Below are 18,154 nucleotides of genomic sequence, written 5' to 3'. Positions count from 1 at the left end.
TGCAAACTCTTCATTCTTGTTATTGGTGCTACACAAAGGTTGTGCCTTGATGATCTTCTTACCTCACCAGCTGACTTATTGTCTACAATGATGTGCAACAAAGACAATGGTCCTGGTAGTCAGAGACATTTAGATCCTTGCCTAGGCTTTAAGTTGCATAAAGGAGCTCAGGAGCAGTGTTTTTTTAAACAAATATATATGTATAATTAAACCCTTTCAACTCCCTGTGAGGTGGAGGATTTTTTTCTATACTATTTAGAAAATGTTTAATTTCTCTCTCTGAACACTGTGTGCCATATGAATTTACAAGGCTTCCCCACTCTCTCTGGCATGTTTGTGCACCCATACCATAGTCATGGGTGCACTCTCTCTTGTTAATGACTTAATTGCCTCAGCAAAAAAACAGCAGCAAAAAACTACAATGGGAAAACAACAACAATATTATAGTGTTCTGCTAGTGTGGACAGAACTGCAATATATATGCAATGTATAATTGGACAACTGTTGAGGATAAAGTGGGTAGTGGAGGAATCCTAGATAGTTTCCAAATATCAACGATGGGAGTTGTCCAAGTGAACAAGGCTGTACTCAGTGGCAGCCGGCTGGAGCAAGGAGAGGCTTTACATGGTAAGAAGAAACAAGAAAGCAGCGCCTACTGAGTGTAGCATACAAAGTTTAATAGGGGTTAAAAGAAATGATGCACTCACAAAGGTAAATGTTATGCCAGCATGGTTAATGTAATGGGTGATCTGCAGAGTCTCTGGTAATGGATGGATGCTGCTGGGATGAGTTGGCTGATGGCTGTCAGCGTCTATCAGTCAGCATAGCTGTTTCACGGCACCCGGGTCTGTGCAGAGGCGCAGGTGACGTCACATCCGGCAGCTGAGAAGGCAGGAGAAGCGCGTGTTTGGAGCATGCGTGCTCCTTTATCAGGCTCTCTCTGCAGATGACCCATTACATTCACCATGCTGGCATACCATTTACCTTTGTGAGAGCATAATATCTTTTAACCCCTTTTAAACTTTGTATGCTACACTCAGTAGGCGCTGCTTTCTTGTTTCTTAAAACCTACAATTGGGTACGCTTTTTCAATGAGGGTAAACAGTAATGAAGCTGAACATTGGCCCCACAGGGAGCAACAGAAAGATGCTTGGGAAGCAAAAGATGCTTGGGAAGCATTGGGGTTGATTTGCTAAAGGCAAATCCACGCTGCACTACAAGTGCACTGCAAGTACTCTTGAAAGTGCACTTTGAAGTGCAGTTGCTGTATATCTGAGGGGAAGATCTAAAATGAGGGGAAGCTCTGCTGATTTCTATAATCCAATCCTGTGCAAGCAAAAATGCTGTTTTTTATTTTCCTTGCATGTCCCCCTCAGATCTACAGTGATCTGCACTTCCACGTGCACTTCTATTTGACAGGAAGTTGAGCTACTGGCAGAATCATTAGGTTGAAGATATTGAAACGAAAGGGAATACAATGAAAAGAACAACAATGAGGAATGTAGTGGAGGGTAATCTATTATTTTATGAATTCAAATTTTTCAGCATAGATACAGTTTAATAGAAGAGTAGAGGTAATTTTTCACCCTAATGTAATAATTATGTACAGTAATTTGGACATCCTAGCATGCACAAGTGTCTCACTGAATCGTGTGAAGTGTGGGTTTTATCGCTATGTCTGCTTTAACCACTTAAGCCCCGGAGGATTTGGCTGCTAAACGACCAGAGGGTATTTTGCGATTCGGCACTGCGTGACTTTAACGGACAATTGCGCGGTCGTGCGATGCTGTACCTAAACAAATTTGGCGTCCTTTTTTTCCCACAAACAGAGCTTTCTTTTGGCGGTATTTGATCACCTGTGCGATTTTTTGATCACGCGCTATAAACAAAAAAAGAGCGTAAATTTTGCAAAAATAGCAATATTTTTCCCTTTTTTTTATATGAAATTCCCCCCCAAAAAAATTTAAAAATCAAAATTTTTTAATATTTTCGGCCAATTTGTTTTATGCTACCTATGTTTGGTAAAAAAAATCGCAAAAAGCGTATTTTGATTGGTTTGCGCAAAAGTTATCGCGTTTACTAACAAAGGGAAAGATTTTTGTCATTTTTGTTGTTTTTTTTTTTTAACGCGTAATGGCGGCGATCTGCGATTTTTTTTGCGGTACTGCGACATTGCGGCGGACAGATCGGACCCTTGACTGACATTTTTGACACTTTTGGGGTTACCAGTGACATTTCTACAGTAATCAGTGCTATATATATGCACTGTTACTGTAAAAATACACTGGTAGTGAAGGGGTTAACTTTATTTGAGAGGGAGGGGCTGTGTGTGTCCCTAGGGGCGTGATTCTAACTGTGATTGGCTGTGGCTTCAACTGTATGCAGAGTGATCAATGGATCTACATAGTAGATCCATGTGATCATCTCTCATACAGAGAGGAGAATGACAGGCAGCTTGTTTACACAAGCTGCCTGACTTTCTCCCTCTCCCCCGCCGATCGCAGAGTGGCCGGCAGCGATCGGGTCCGCCGGTCACACGCGCGGGGGGGTCCGTGACCACGCGGGAGCGGGAGCGCGCCTCCGGCGGCGCGCGCTCGCTCCCTAAACCCTCACAGGCGAGCGACGTAGACCTACGTCACTTTGCCTGTGAGGGGCTGACCGCCGCCGTAGATAGTCGTGCGGCGGTCGGCAAGTGGTTAAACTACTTTTCTATGTACAGTATATGTGACTATTGCTTTTATGTGGAAACACCATGTTGATACAAGTAGTCTAACTGACTGTTGATAATATGCATCTGTGTGTACAATATTTGTCCTAACAGAGTCTTTTTTCTAGAGAGATATCCTAATACAGCCTCACTGGCTTAGGTAGTTTTAGACGTTGCCTTTCCAATAATGTAATTATCTTTTTATATCATACAGTACAGAACACAAGCATATTCATAGATGACTGGGTTATATATTCCCACATTCAGGTGATTGGACACTCGCAAACAGAGCTGTCAGGGCCCCCATATAACCTCCCATTCCCAACAATCCTCCTTTTTGTGCCAGTGTCCTGATGTGAAAGATGTTTCCTCTCTAAGAAGGAAGCTTGCTGGCTTTACTTATATTTTTTCCTGAGCAAACTCCTACTTCAAGTGAGTTCTCTACCCAACAGTCAGTTAGACTACTTGTATTGTTTTAAGATTGATGTCCTGGGTATGCCACAGGGAATGTACCTGGAACCCACCAGAGGAAAAAAAAAGGGTGGTTTTAGCACTGGATCCTGTTTTTGCTGCTCCCCTTTCTACTTTGTAAGAAAATTAAATAAGGACATTGTGGTAGCGACTTTTTCAGCACACAAGAGAGTGAAAAGCTCTCATGAAAAAGTACAAACTATTTTTGACAACATTGTAAAAATTACCAACATGTATTAATCAATTATTAAAAGTTTAACCAAGATGTCATTGTGCTCAGGTCAGGTAGACAGACCCAACACGTTTCAATGCAAAATCTTCTTCAGGGAATAGAGTTGTGAATGATCTATAATATATAAATCTTTAATACTACATCAAAAAACTAGACCAAAGACCATATAACTTACACAGCAAATAAACAATAATGCAAAGTCAGCAAAATCAGTATGTAGCAAAGCCATACATACAGACTTGAAGGCCCACATAGAAGCTCCTAAAGATGTCCACAAGTGGAACTCCCTACAACTAATATTTAGAGATTGTATAATAGGGTAGATCCCTGCAAAACAAAGGTCATGTTCAAATGTGGGGGCTGTAGATACTGTAGCTTTGTGTGCACTGACCTAATGGTAAAAAATATTCCAATCTGTAAATGTAACACTAGGGGGTTATCTACCTTTTATTATGCCCTTGTGGGCAAAATTGCCCTTGACACGGTCTATCAGGATACAAGAGGTGGAGACTGGAACAAAATTATCTTACAGAGAGGGTTTAGATTGATATTCAGATTGATATTTCTAAATATTTTGAGGATTTTTTAGCGTTATTTATAGGATAAACTATAACATGTAAGGAGATTTTTGTAGTTTTCTATATTTGTTAATTTTTATATTTGTGAATAGTATATGCATATCCTTGTCTTGTTCTGACTCACACCTACACCCAGCAATGCTAATGTGGACGAAACCTGACAGATTTGGGCCCACTGGTTTGTACCAGAGGGCTGTTTATGTCTCCTTATTTGAACTTTTTGCTGTTTAAGTCTCCTTATTTGCACACTTGGAGGTGAATGGGTGGAGTTATAAGGGTATTGTTTTCCCCTGCTGCCCTGGCACTGCTGAATCCAGATATACCAACATTGTATGCATGCTGGATATGACATCACCACAAACCAGAAATGACAAGGAGCTCATCCAGGAGATGCTTTCATCCTCAATGGGCATTCTTGGTGCCACCAAACACATGACCAATTATGTACACAATAGTGATTAGAAATCTGGCACAATTTGGGTGAGATTTTCTACATAGAGGGAGATTTATTGTATACAATATATGAGGGCTTTATACAAGCATTGTGTTCTGGTTCAAATATTTTTATTCATTATAAAGCAGAAAACACAACATTTTCTGTTATGGCAGTAATCTCAGAGCCATGTTGTATACAGAGGGTTTACATGTAAAACAATAAATGCAAATGTGCTAGAAAGCCCTGTATGTATAATGCTGAACAAATACAGAAATAAGGAAAGAGAAGGGGGGGAAATAGGTGGGGTAGGAAGGGGTTCTGGGGGGTTGCCTGTAGATGCAAAAGAGAAACCATCGTACTCTAATGGACAGAAATATTGGTAAGGGCTTTAGCAGAGATTCATCAAAGCCCTTAGGGAGGAATGGGTCACCCAGGGGTGCCGTAAGTCAGTGTTCGCAGATACCCTGTCCTGCAAGGTGGCTTCTATTTTACCATGAATCATGGCTTATGTAACCATGTTCTTAGTTTTTGTAAAGCACAACCTAGGAGTCTTCCAGACTTTTGCATGTTTATGCTTAGCAACACTTGTCACATGCAGTAGTAGTGTAAACTGTTGTTTAGAGAGCTAAAATGTATTTTTGTTAAGGAGCTTCATGGTGGTCCCAGGAAAAAAGCATCTGTCAAACATCTTGAAAATAATCCCAAATTCTTGAGTCCAAAAATCATGTACTAGGGGGCAGCTCTGAAGGGGCGTGACGGACATGTGCGCCGCTATTTTATAGCTTGCCACCATTTTCTAGCTTAGCCTGTATCACGCCATTTTGGTACATCACTGAATTCTTTTATTATTTCATTATATTTTGTTAAGTTACTTTAAGAACTTTAGTTATAAGATACACAGACAAATAACAAATTTAATGCATTTAACACGTTATCTAACCACTTAAGCCCCAGCCCTATTTCAGACACTTTTTGTTCACAAGTTAAAACCAGTATTTTTTCCTAGAAAACAACTTAGAACCCCCAAACATTATATATATTTTTTTTTTAGCAAAGACTCTGGAGAATAAAATGTTGGTCATTGGAATATTTTTTGTCACGCGGAATTTGCGCAGCGGTCTTTAAAACGCCATTTTTTTGGAAAAATTTTGAAAAATCACATTTCACTGCATTTAAAAAATACTAAACAGTAAAGTTAGCCCATTTTTTTTGTATATTGTGAAAGATGATGTCACGCCGAGTAAATAGATACCCAGCATGTTACGGTTTAAAATTGCGCCCCCCCCCCCCCCCGTGGGATGGCGACAATCTACGGTCAATAGAGATCTCAATAGGCGATGCTTTAAATTTAGAGTGTAGCTCTTTTTTTAAAATTATTGCCCATGCTCTGGCGATCGTGGCGATGGTTTGAACAGCGATTTCATTCGCGGCTCGACTTTCGTATATGTTTTTTTTTGTGCGCCAACTAACGGTGACGGGTTATTTTTTTTAACTTTATTACAGGTTTTTTTTAAAAAAAAAATCTGATCACTTGTATTGCTGTCACAAGCAATGTAAACATCCCTTGTGACACCAATATGTAGTGACAGGTACTCTTTATGGTGGGATTGAGGATCTAAAACTACAGACCTTCACTACAAACCCCTCCACTACACTTCCATGTATGCAAAACACCGAAAACTGCGTTTTTGCATACAGATGTTTTTTAAATTTTCCGCTTTTTGCAGCACAGTAACCCGGAAGTGACGTCATGGACGCCACCTCCGTGTTACGTCATCAGAGACCCGATCAAAGCCATTTCCGGCATTTATCGGGACTCCATTCAGCCGGCGGACATGCCGGCTGGGTGCTCGGGGCTCCCGGTGGGACAGGAGCCCCGAGCAAAGTCACGGAAGGCGGCGGGAGGGGGGGACGTCCCCTCCCGCTCACCCGGGTAACGATTGAGCGGCTCCCGAGCCGCATCGGTCATTGCCGACGGAAAGCCGACCATTGGCTGTTAACCACGGTACCAGGATGGTACCTCTAGCTAGAGGCATCATCCCGGTATATCCCCGCAAAGTCTGCCGACGTAGATCTACGAAGATATGCGGTAAGTGGCTAAAGATACACTCTGTTTCCTGCCGATATCTCACTTCTAAGTTCCTCTTTTTGTTATGCTAAGTTGAAAAGACTAGACTGGCAGATTTTGCAATGTCCAAGCAACCATTTAATGTTTAACCCATTGTTCTGTTATTTGAGAGCGCTTTCCCCCCCCTCCCATTCTGCATCCTGTGTATTTTCTGTATGACCTGTACACTGACTGCCTGGTCTGACTTCACAGTGAGAAAGTATTCTTCCGGAGACTCCGCTCTTACATAGAACAGATTAGACTTTGCTTATAGTCAGGAACTATAGAAAGAAATATTAAGAGGTGGGCTTTGGCTCAATCGCTTTCAAGCTCCACCATATATGGAGGTGAGTGCATGACTCCCCACAACCCTTAAAATAAGAGGGTGAGTGCGTTGGTAAATATTTATTGATCCGTATGGGGACCAAGTATCATGATGGAAGCACCAAAGATGAATTCTCAATGGCAGCAACTATCTGAGAACAGAACTTGGTGGTCTCCCAAATATCTACCCAATCCTCAGGCTCTAAAGTGACATTGAGATTGACCATCCATGAGGGTGGAGAAGGGAATGTCACGGTAATAAATTGGTATATAACCTGGATATGAGACCTGGAGAGTGGAAGTCTTTAGAGAACACACTTTCATAAAGAAAAATGAATTCAGGAAGGATTGGACCACAGAATGGTAAAAATGTTTAATGTTTTTCATCTGATAAAAATTATCTGTATAAGGTATGACATTTGATGTTTTATTTAGATGTGGATTCCACGTGTCATCTGTACCTCTGTACTTACCTTGATATACAATTTCTAATTAATTTGTAGGTATTCTGCTTGTGGACATATTTGGGTACTTCTATCTGTATCCCTACCCCATGTGGGCCTTAAAGTTTAAATGTTCTTCAATATTTTTACTTCAGTCTATGTATGGCTTTGTTACACACTGATTTATAGGAAGGTGGGACACCACGCTCTAAATCCAGCTGACAATTTACTAGCTGTTTGTAGTCATATTTATTCCCATATGGTTTTAATTTTATCTTTAGTGCCCTATGCATCTCCAACAGTCTTTGTATTACCCCCTTTTCGTGTGGGCCTGGGGGAGACCTGGTGGAACACTCTTGAGACAAGGACCCTTGTGTTATATTTGTCTGGCTAACCTTGCATAATTGTAAACCTCCTATGTAAGTGGAAATGCTATTTAAAAGTTATATAGTCTTTGGTCCAGTTTTCTGATGTAATACTAAAGATTTATACCTTACAAACAATCCACTCTATCCCCTGAGGAAGATTTTGCATTAAAATGTATTGGATCTATCTGCATGGGCACACTGACTTCTTGACAAGACTTGTTGCTACTTCTGCTCCATGTGATTTATTGAGTGGTTTCGTTTTGCTGGATGAGGGATGCAACATTTTATATCAGCCACAATGTTTTTTTAGATGGAAATTTAAATAACCGTGTAATACATTTGTCAAAAATCTTTTGTACTTTTTCATGAGGATTATTCTCTTTCATGAGGATTATTCTCTTTCTTGTGTGTCTAAAAAGTCCCTATCACATTATCCTTCTTTAATTTCTTGTTTATTTTGGGACGTTGGCACTTAACTGCACTGAATAACCCTCCAATTTTGCCTCTACTGGAAAAAGTGTCAGCTGACACATGCTTTTATATCCATTTTTTCTTGCTTAACTAACAAGGTATATAACCCTGAAATTGCAAACAGCTTGTCCATTGTGAAAATGCGACCATGGGCATGATCTAGATTGTTTCAACGTAAGCACTTGCAAGCTTCTTTTGAAGTTTTAACTTCTTTCAAGAAAATACCCACTAGACCGCTGTACTTTTATTTACAGTTTAGAAATTATGTTTTCTCTAAGCAACCCTCCCTAACCCTAGAACTCCCTACTGCATTTAAACACCTACTGTATGTGTTTAGGGCTCCTTCCAATTACATTTGATTTTTTTTTTTTATTTGCAAACTACTGCGTGGAGCCTTGCCAACAACTAAGGACCAACAAGTTTATATGATAAAACAGGAAAACACTCCTCAGTGCACCATTCCCTTAGTGTTATGGGACTAATATAGTACAGGACACAGGACCCTCCCCTTTCATTATCTTCTATTGGTTGATAAAAAAAAAACTAAGTATTGCTGGGAGTGGGAAGAGTTATTGGGGGTTCTGACAGTTTTCTGTGACAATATTGCCAATGCCCAATCACCTGAAGGTAGGAGTATATAACCCAGCCATCTATAAATATGCCTATGTCCTGTACTGTACTTCAAGGAAGAGATTTTATGGGTAAATCAAAATTCCCTTTTTATGTGGCATATTTCCTATTTATTCATACTGATAAAAAGTATTTATTTACCTTAGTAAACTGATCAGCGTGATTTGCAAAGTGGAAATTTGCTACTTCTTTAGTAAATTAACCATGCTAGGCATGCATTCAAATACTCAATTCTATTCAAATCGCCCCCGGAGCTTAATCATGGTGAACCACTTGTCACCCAGGCATATCCCATGAGGATCCTGCTTTTAAATCTGTTGGAGTTTGTGGCAAGAAAATCCAAACCCCCTTACTGTGATCTAATAAGGAAATAGTATAATTCTATAATAGTTGCTACCCTAACAAGAATATACTGCACAGTACTTCCATATAAGACAATGATATCACCCAAGGAGCATCTCTTCCCTAGTAAACTAATACAGTAAGTGGTCCTACTCATGGCAAAGAAAATATTCACCTGGTAGAGTGAATAATAGGATCTGCTTCATTTAATCAAGGGTGGATTGGATTTTCCATGATTCATTTATTTTTACTTACTTGCTTCAGCAGTTTTTTTTTCAATTCTACCACATTTGTGTCAATGTCTTTAGCTTGGATACATGAAATATTTTGTGTGTGTGTTTTATTTCAAGATACAAGGTTCTGGGCTCCTGGGAATTTCATAATCAACCACAATGTCATTGAGGGCTAGTTAATTCAGCAAGGAACGTCATAGCTCAGAAAAGTGTGATCCTATCTGTGTCACTCTGTGGACCACAGGAATTGTTTTTATCATGTTGGAGTCACTGTGCTGTCAGAAAATGACTGTGTACACTGACCAATCAAAGGTACTGGTCATTTTCAAGCTCTACTTTCTAGCATGTGTTAGTTTTGTGGGAAAAAGGTTACATTTATGGCCTGATGCATGAAAACCATACATAAGGTAAAATGTATTGTTTTATTATGTCAATTACTGTATACAGTTTTAACTGTAATCTTTTTAAAAAACATTTAATTGCCATAAATAAGAAATTTGATTTTAAGAATGGTTTTCCAACTTTTGAACCTATCTATTGTATGTTTATATGTCCCATGCAATATTAACTTGAACTGTGCTTTGTCCATGAAGGGAAAGCACCACACTTACTTTAGTGCTGAATTCCAAAGTAACCCACACTTACATTTTCTTCCCTATTGCTGCCTTGTTTACTCTTTAAAGCAAGGAGAAGAGACCTAATGTAAGCTGCAAGGCACAACTCAGAGCTAACCTGGGTAAAGCACTCTTTCCCCACCTGCATTTTTTTTTATTTAGTGCTCAGTGCCTGATCAGTTAATTGTCAAGCAATATTGCTAAGTACCATTACAAGTATAAAACTGTAATTCCAGGCAGCAGACAATATCACAGCTTAAAACATACACATGTGTGTGCTATTGATACTATTGATACAATTATACTATGCCCTTATAAATATATGTCATTGAAATATATGACAAAATAAGAAACTAGTAAACTAAAAGTGTACTTGGTTGTGTCTAATACAACAATATGTGTCTGCCAATTACACAAAGTATCTGCTAAAATAACCCTTGTGTCATTAGGGATAAGTAATGAAATGTTAGGAATGCACTGTATAAAGTATGGCTATCTACCCTTTTCCCCAAAAACATCAAGCCCCTAATTAAACAATACTATGTGCCATACTAAGTTTAATGTAAACATGAGAAAATCATTTTCAGCTACTAATTATTATTTATGGATATTTTCTTATCACTGATGTACAGTGTGCAATTTACCTCAAAAGGCTGCCAATAACTCACTATTTTGCTTTTGGAAGTATTTTATTTTCAAACAGAATCCACGGTTGCCCAAAAAGTTTGATTTAACATTTTTGGCAGCTTCTTCTGTTGTACTTTAATCCTTGAATAGCTTTAAATTGAATCTGTCATAATTTAGCATAATGATATTTGGGCTTAAGTACAGCCCCGGGTAGTGTAGAGTGACTTGCTGTTTGATGATCATTAGCATGCATTGTTTATTGTTCATTTTTTTTTTCAAAATGTAAGCACAAACTTTTAAATATAGATGTGTCTATCCATTAGACCCTGGATATTGTATACAGTAAAACCTTGGATTGAGAGTAACTTGGTTTGAGAGCGTTTTGCAAGACAAACAAAATTGTTTTTATAAATTTTGACTTGATAAACAAGCGATGTCTTGATATTCGAGTAGCATCACATCACAACTGAGTATAAAAGAGAAGAGAGGCCCCTTTAAGTGTATCAATATGGTTACATTTAATGAAGGTTCAACATTTAGCAACTCACATGGCTGATGATAAAAACAGGCACATCTAAGTATGCAGGCCTCCAGGGTAAAGCTGTCCACATAGACCATCCTCCGCACCGCCATCGATGTTATCCCTTCCACGAGCGCTTCAAGCCTCGCTTTCAGATCGATCTACTGCAGGGTACCGAACACGATTGTAGACTGACGGCGGTGAGGAGGATGGTCTATGTGGACAGCTTTACCCCAGATGCCTGCATTCTTAGATCTGCCTCTTTTAATCATCAACCATGTGAGTTGCTAAATGTTGAACCTTCATTAAATGTGACCCCATTGCTACACTTAGAGGCACATCTCTACTATTTTATACTCTGTAGCTTCTGCTGGATTTTGCTTCTAATCCCCTTGTGAAGGCTGCCATTTGTGGATGGACATTTTACGGTTACACAGCCTATCACATTGCTATAATTGTTTTATATGGACTATAAACTAAAGGACTTATGAATACATAGTTATGGAAAGAATCATCTGACTTTCCATTATTTCTTATGGGAAAATTTGCTTTGATATAAGAGTGCTTTGGATTACAAGCATGTTTCCGGAACAAATTATGCCCGCAATCCAAGGTTTTACTGTATTTGGTATTGGTAATAGGGAAGTGCATCTTATATAGTTTTTTTTTTTGTTTTTTTTTGTTAGATTGTCAAAACTGAGTAATCCTGAACTAGTTTAATTTACTAAAGATCATAACAAACTAAAGATCAAATAAAGAAGGAAATAATGACCAAAACCTAATTGTGGTACATACTGTATGCTTTTTCATAAAGTCAATCATGCTTACCTGGAGACATGCATGCTCGCATGCTGCTACAAATTCATGCATTCTCAAATACATAATGAACATCAGACAGGTCCACATCATTGAGGTGCATTCTGTATTCAGAACTGCCCTTTAACTTAGTGTGGCTGAATTCACTAGAAAAACTTTAAGAAATGGACCCACTCTCCCTAACTCTCATCCATGAAGAAGCGTTCTTTTATTGCTTTGACTGTTTGTAGCATAATTTATGAATGAGAGAGAGAATTTTTCTAATAAATTCAGCCCAGAGCCTGAAGCTTTTAACCCCCTGCACATTGGAAGTTCAGGAAGAGGGCCAGCATACCTGAAATGGCAATGTGGTCCATACTTCATTATGGGTAAGTTAGGTAATGAAAGTTGCAAAAAAGGTTAGCTAAATCTCAGTTTTACTGTAATGTGATAGAGCGATCTTTGAAAAAGGTACCTTTACCATATCATTTCTGACTAGAAGCAGCAAAACACTTCTGTACATCTAACAGTACCTGGTACACACTGTTCTTCTATCTACACAAATGCCATCAGGACTTTATCAGAGACATACTGTACTCTGGCCACTCTTGCTTATTATTAATGAATTGCATTGAGGATATCATTAAGGGGCCGGGTATATAAACAAAAAGAGCTGTTCAGTGCACCTCCACTAATAGGGTGGCTGCCTCGAAGCCCTGCAGTGTTTTGAGATGAATAAAAAGGGGGGGGGGATACCAGATACAGAATAAGTACTGTAAGCATTGTGTAGTACTGTGTAGTGTCACACACATGTGCCTTGTCTTGCACTAGTTGAAGAAAAAAGTTTAAATTTACGCTCGACTTGCCTTGTACTAATTGAAGATTAAAGAATGAAAAGTGCCTTTTGAAATGTTTTTGTTATTCTAACTAGGTATTAATGTAGTTATAGTCCATGTGTCATTTGTTTGTTTTACCTTATAATGATGGGCACACATGTAATAGCCAGAGTTTGTAGCATCATGGCTGATTGATTCCACTATGTCTACATATTTATTAATCTTTAGCTTGTTTGTCTAGGGTCAAGCAACTTATTTTCTAGGTCGCACAGCATCCAATCCATACCACACTGTTTTCTCTGTGTTTCATCACAAATGCAGAAGTGCTAATGTGAGGACATACACCTGTTCCCTTTAATGCTCTGCCTGCTTGTGCATGCTTCAGGTATATTTACTATGCAGCTTTCACCTGCAGAACAGTTGACTGAGAGATCCAGGGATTGTGGAATGTGTTGTTTTTTTCACAGAAAGTGTCAGTTCTCAGATTACCGACAGAAGGCATTAACATGTGCAGTATCATGCAACATGTCTCATATTTGAACACAAACATAAACAGCTGACTCAGGAATGTGAAGATTTACTCTACTACAGGCTGTGCGTACAAGCCCAACAAATGACACAATGAAACTACATGATCAATGCACGTTTTATGCAGGTGAAAAACTTAAGGTGCAGATAGGAAGGTCTATATTGCCTTTAGTTTCAAGGTAGTTCATTATAGCTAGGATGATTAAAAAGGTAGTCCATTATAGCTAGGATGATTGAAAAAAAAAAAACATAATTTAAAATATATTACACTTGACATTATAGAGAAGAAAATATGAGCTTCTCTGCAAACAAAAAAATAAATAAAAAGATTTGGGCGGGAACCTCCATAATGTAATATTTACATGTGATGGGCAGCTCCTATATATCTATATATATATATTGTAAATATATATATTGTAAAAACAGATGAGGAATCTTTGCTTGTTTGAAAACTTTACATACTGTGTCTATTTTTTTTTACAGATACACATTTTCCACATTACAGACTGCATTTTCTGTGTAATTTGCACGTTTGTTTTCATTATGCAACAAAATAGCTTTTATGTAGTTTTTGTCAACCTATAAATTCTCATGAGGATCACTGTGTAAACGGGATATATTTTCTTGACTTATAAAATTACAGTAAACCTTAGCAATTTCTGTGAGTCAAAATAAGGATAGTCATTATGTCACAATTTAGTTACTGTATTAAAAACTAAACACGTTTCATTTTGGCAGATGACAAGTTTTCATTATTCTTCCAAATAGCATTATAATTGTAGAAGAAGTTTTCTTATCTGCTTTTTGCTGTGGTACATTCTAGATTGCATTCTGCTTTTTACAGTGATAATTTTCTTTCCTGTTATTACATTCTATCATGTTGTATTAAACAAATAAGAAATTCTAGGACATTTTCTAATTAATATTTTTGCAGGAATTATGCACTTTGGGAAAATATTATCTATGCAATGTATGCAATAAAAGGCTGTTAAATGTAAGTTAAAAAAGATGCTTTGACTTAGTTTCTCCTTACTGAAATACATATTCAGCGCCAGGTTTTCAAAAACTAAGATTGTAGGTGGAGGAAATTTGATAACTTCCTAAAACAGGCCTTATTGTGGTAAAAATGATCATCTATTATACTTAGTTTATAGGCAATAGTGAAACATTTCTTAACAACTTGCCTTCCGGGCATTAGCCAAATGACAGCTACAAAACTGTCAGCTTATTCTTGAAGGGCATATAATAATGTCCACCCAGAATTGTGCTTCCTGCATGCCCCCTGGGTCACGCACACGGAAGTGTCTGTGCTCACTAGGGATGATCGAACTTTTGAAAAGTTTGGTTCGACCAGAACACCCGAACTTCCCAAAAGTTCGGCCCGGATTTCAGAACCCCATTGAAATTAATGGGACCAGAACTTCGGTAATCAGAAAAACACCATTTTGAAGCCCTAAAACCCAATAAATGCCTCTAAAAAGTGCCTAGGATTCTGGGTAATGCCCCATGGACTATTAATCACACAAAAAAGTTCTTAAAAATTGTTGTTTTAAGTGTAAAAAAAATGCCCAAAAAAAACGCCTGCAGCAACACACCTGGGCGTTTTTGTTGCAGGCGTTTTTTTGGGCATTTTCTGGGCGCCTTTGGAGGCTGGCATAACATCTGAACTTCTGTATAGGGGTATATATACACACACACATATATGTATTTATACACATACACACATATAGGTGTGATAGTAGCGAAGCCCAATGCCTGCAAGTAATTTCATTAGCACAGGCATAGGGTTCTGCTACTTTCACACCTATATATGTGTATGTGTATAAATACATATATGTGTGTGTGTGTGTATATATACCCCTACACAGAAGTTCAGATGTTATGCCTGCCTCCAAAGATGCCCAAAAAATGCCCAAAAAAACGTCTGCAACAAAAACGCCCAGGTGTGTTGTTGCAGGCGTTTTTTTTGGGCATTTTTTGGGCGTCTTTGGAGGCAGGCATAACATCTGAACTTCTGTAAAGGGGTATATATACACACACACACACACATATATGTATTTATACACATACACACATATAGGTGTGATAGGAGCGAAGCCCTATGCCTGCAAATAATTTCATTAGCGCAGGCATAGGGTTCTGCTACTTTCACACCTATATGTGTGTATGTGTATATATACATATATGTGTGTGTGTATATATACCCCTACACAGAAGTTCAGATGCCCTGCCTGCCTCCAAAGACATCCACAAAAAAGCCGAATAAACGCCTGCAACAAAAACGGCCAGGTGTGAAAGTGGCGAAGCCACTATCCTGCTCTACTTCAATTCTAATACAAACAATCTTTTTTCTATGGCGGTCACCCTGACATGGAAGAGTTTGGTCACCCTGCCATAGCAGTCAGAGTCAGTTAACCCTACACTGCACTACAGTCACCCTGACACTTAACACTTTCCCTACAGAAACTAGATTATTAAATCTAACTATAGTGGAAAATAGTACCCTAACTACACTAGATATCCCTTTCCTCACACTAATAATTGCTAAATGACACTTTTGAAGCAGGAGTAACAGAACTGCTTCCACTCTCTTCCACATCCCTGTATTACACATACATGCCACATCAGTCCTCATTGGTGCCAAATCCATTCCAAATCAGTGCCCATCTGTGCCACATCAGTGTTTAGCCATGCCACATCCATGCCACATCAGTGCTCATCCATGCCCCATCGGTGCTCATCTGTGCCACATCCTAGCCACATCAGTGCTCATCCGTGTCTCATCCATGCCACATCAGTGCCATATCCATGCCACATAAGTGCTCATCTGTACCATATCCATGCCACATCAGTGCTCATTGGTGCCACATCAGTGCTCATCTGTGCCACATCCATGCCACATCAGTGCTCATCCGTGCCACATCAGTGCTCATCCATGCCACATCAGTGCTCATCCATGCCGCATCGGTGTTCATCTGTGCCACATCCATGCCACATCAGTGCTCATCAGTGTCTCAGCCATGCCACATCAGTGCCATATACATGCCACATAAGTGCTCATCCGTACCACATCCATGCCACATCAGTGCTCAGCTGTGTCGCATCAGTGCTCATCCGTGCCACATCCATGCCACATCAGTGCTTATCTATGCCTCATCCATGCCACATCAGTGCTCATCCATGCAACAACCATGCCATATCCATGACACAGAAGTGCTCATCCATACCACATCCATGCCACGTCAGTGCACATCCATGCCACATCAGTGCTTATTGGTGCCACATCCATGCCACATCAGTGCTCATCCATGCCACATCCATGCCGCAACAGTGTTGATCCATGCCACATCCATGCCCCATCAGTGCTCATCTGTGCCACATCAATGTCAAATCAGTGCTCATCTGTGCCACATCATGCCACATCAGTGTTTATCCGTGCCACATCCATGCCACATCAGTGCCACTACAGTGCTTATCAGTGCCCTACAGTCCCTCACAAAAGTGTATTGGGTAGTTAGGAAATTAGATTTCTAATTTTCTGTCCCTAGAGCACCTGACAGTGCTCCCTGAAAGTTTGGGCCTCTGTATGTGGCTAGGCTGTGTAAAAGTCTTACATATGTGATTTTGCCATACTCAGGAAGAGCAGCAGAATGTATTTTTGGGGTGTCATTTTTGCTATGTACATGCTATGTTTTAGAAATATCTTATAAATGGACAACTTTGTGTAAATAAAAAAAACATGTGTTTTCATTTCTTTCCACATTTTCCAGAAACTTGTGTTAAAAAAAATGACACGTTCAAAAGACTCATTATACCTCTTAGATTATGTGTTTGCTTTCCAAAAATGGGGTCATTTTGTTGGCGTTTCCATTGACCTGATGCTCCAGGGCCTTCAAAAGTGTGATAAGTTGTTAGGAAATTATATGTGTCATTTATGCTCCTAGAATGCCTGGAGGTGCTACTTGGATGTTGGACCTCTGTATGTGGCCAAGCTGTGAAAAAGTCTAACACATGTGGTATCTACATACTCAGGAGGAGTAGCAGAATGTATTTTGGGGTGTAGTTGCAAGTATGCCTATACAGTGTGTGAGAAATAACTTGGTAATATGACAATTTTGTAAGAAAAAAAATATTTTTGTAAAGAATTGTGGGAAACAATTACAACTTCAAAAACTCACCATGTCTCTTACTAAATACCTTGGAATATCTACTTTCCAAAAAAGGGGTAATTTGGGGGGGGTCTGTCTGTTTTTTACAACGCAGAGGTGGATGACAGGAGCCAAGCCAGAGGTGCATGCAGGATGGGGGGGGGGGTAGCTACGGGAAGGGAATTGGTGCTGGCAGGGAGCAAAGAACGGGTTTTTTTTAGGACACCACCTCCAGTGGGCGGTACAGACCAGGATCTGTGAGTGAGAAAGTCCATCCCTGCTTGCTAGAGAGAACTACATGTGGGATGTGCCAAGGCTAGCGGCTTGGAGAATAGGAGATATAGCAGCCACAGGTCTTACAAACAGGAAATCACTGGCAAGTAATGGTTTTATTTGAAAATCATCAAGCTATTTCAGAGGAACTACTGAGGTAACAAGAAGATGGGTGACATATTCGGTGAAGGTAGGATATCAACAAACAGGACACGTAAAAAAGTTTAAAGTTCTAATTTAAAACTGTAAGCTTGCAGGTATACAAATGTTTGCCTATAGTTCAAATGCTTAACAGCAGTTCATCTGAGCAGACTTTAATGGCTTGGGTAATGTTTGTCAGATATACAGTATATATAAAAGTGATCTATCAACAGAAATACATTTTTTAACAATTGCCATACATGTACTTTTTTAGTATTTTATCTGCATTTTTAGTGGTTTGCCTGGTCTTAAATGTAACCACTTAAGGAC

The 18,154-nt window shown here is 39.3% G+C and overlaps 1 protein-coding gene across 1 annotated transcript in view; it reads left to right on the top strand.

Moving 5' to 3' along the window:
* Positions 1-18,154, top strand: part of CSMD1 (CUB and Sushi multiple domains 1) — a 2,644,830-nt gene that overhangs the window by 758,740 nt on the left and 1,867,936 nt on the right. The window lies entirely within an intron of this gene.

The sequence above is a fragment of the Pelophylax lessonae genome (assembly GCF_965119305.1).
Source record: "Pelophylax lessonae genome assembly, chromosome: 3".
NCBI classification, from domain to species: Eukaryota; Metazoa; Chordata; class Amphibia; order Anura; family Ranidae; genus Pelophylax; species Pelophylax lessonae.
This window is presented reverse-complemented; position numbering and strand designations above follow the sequence as displayed.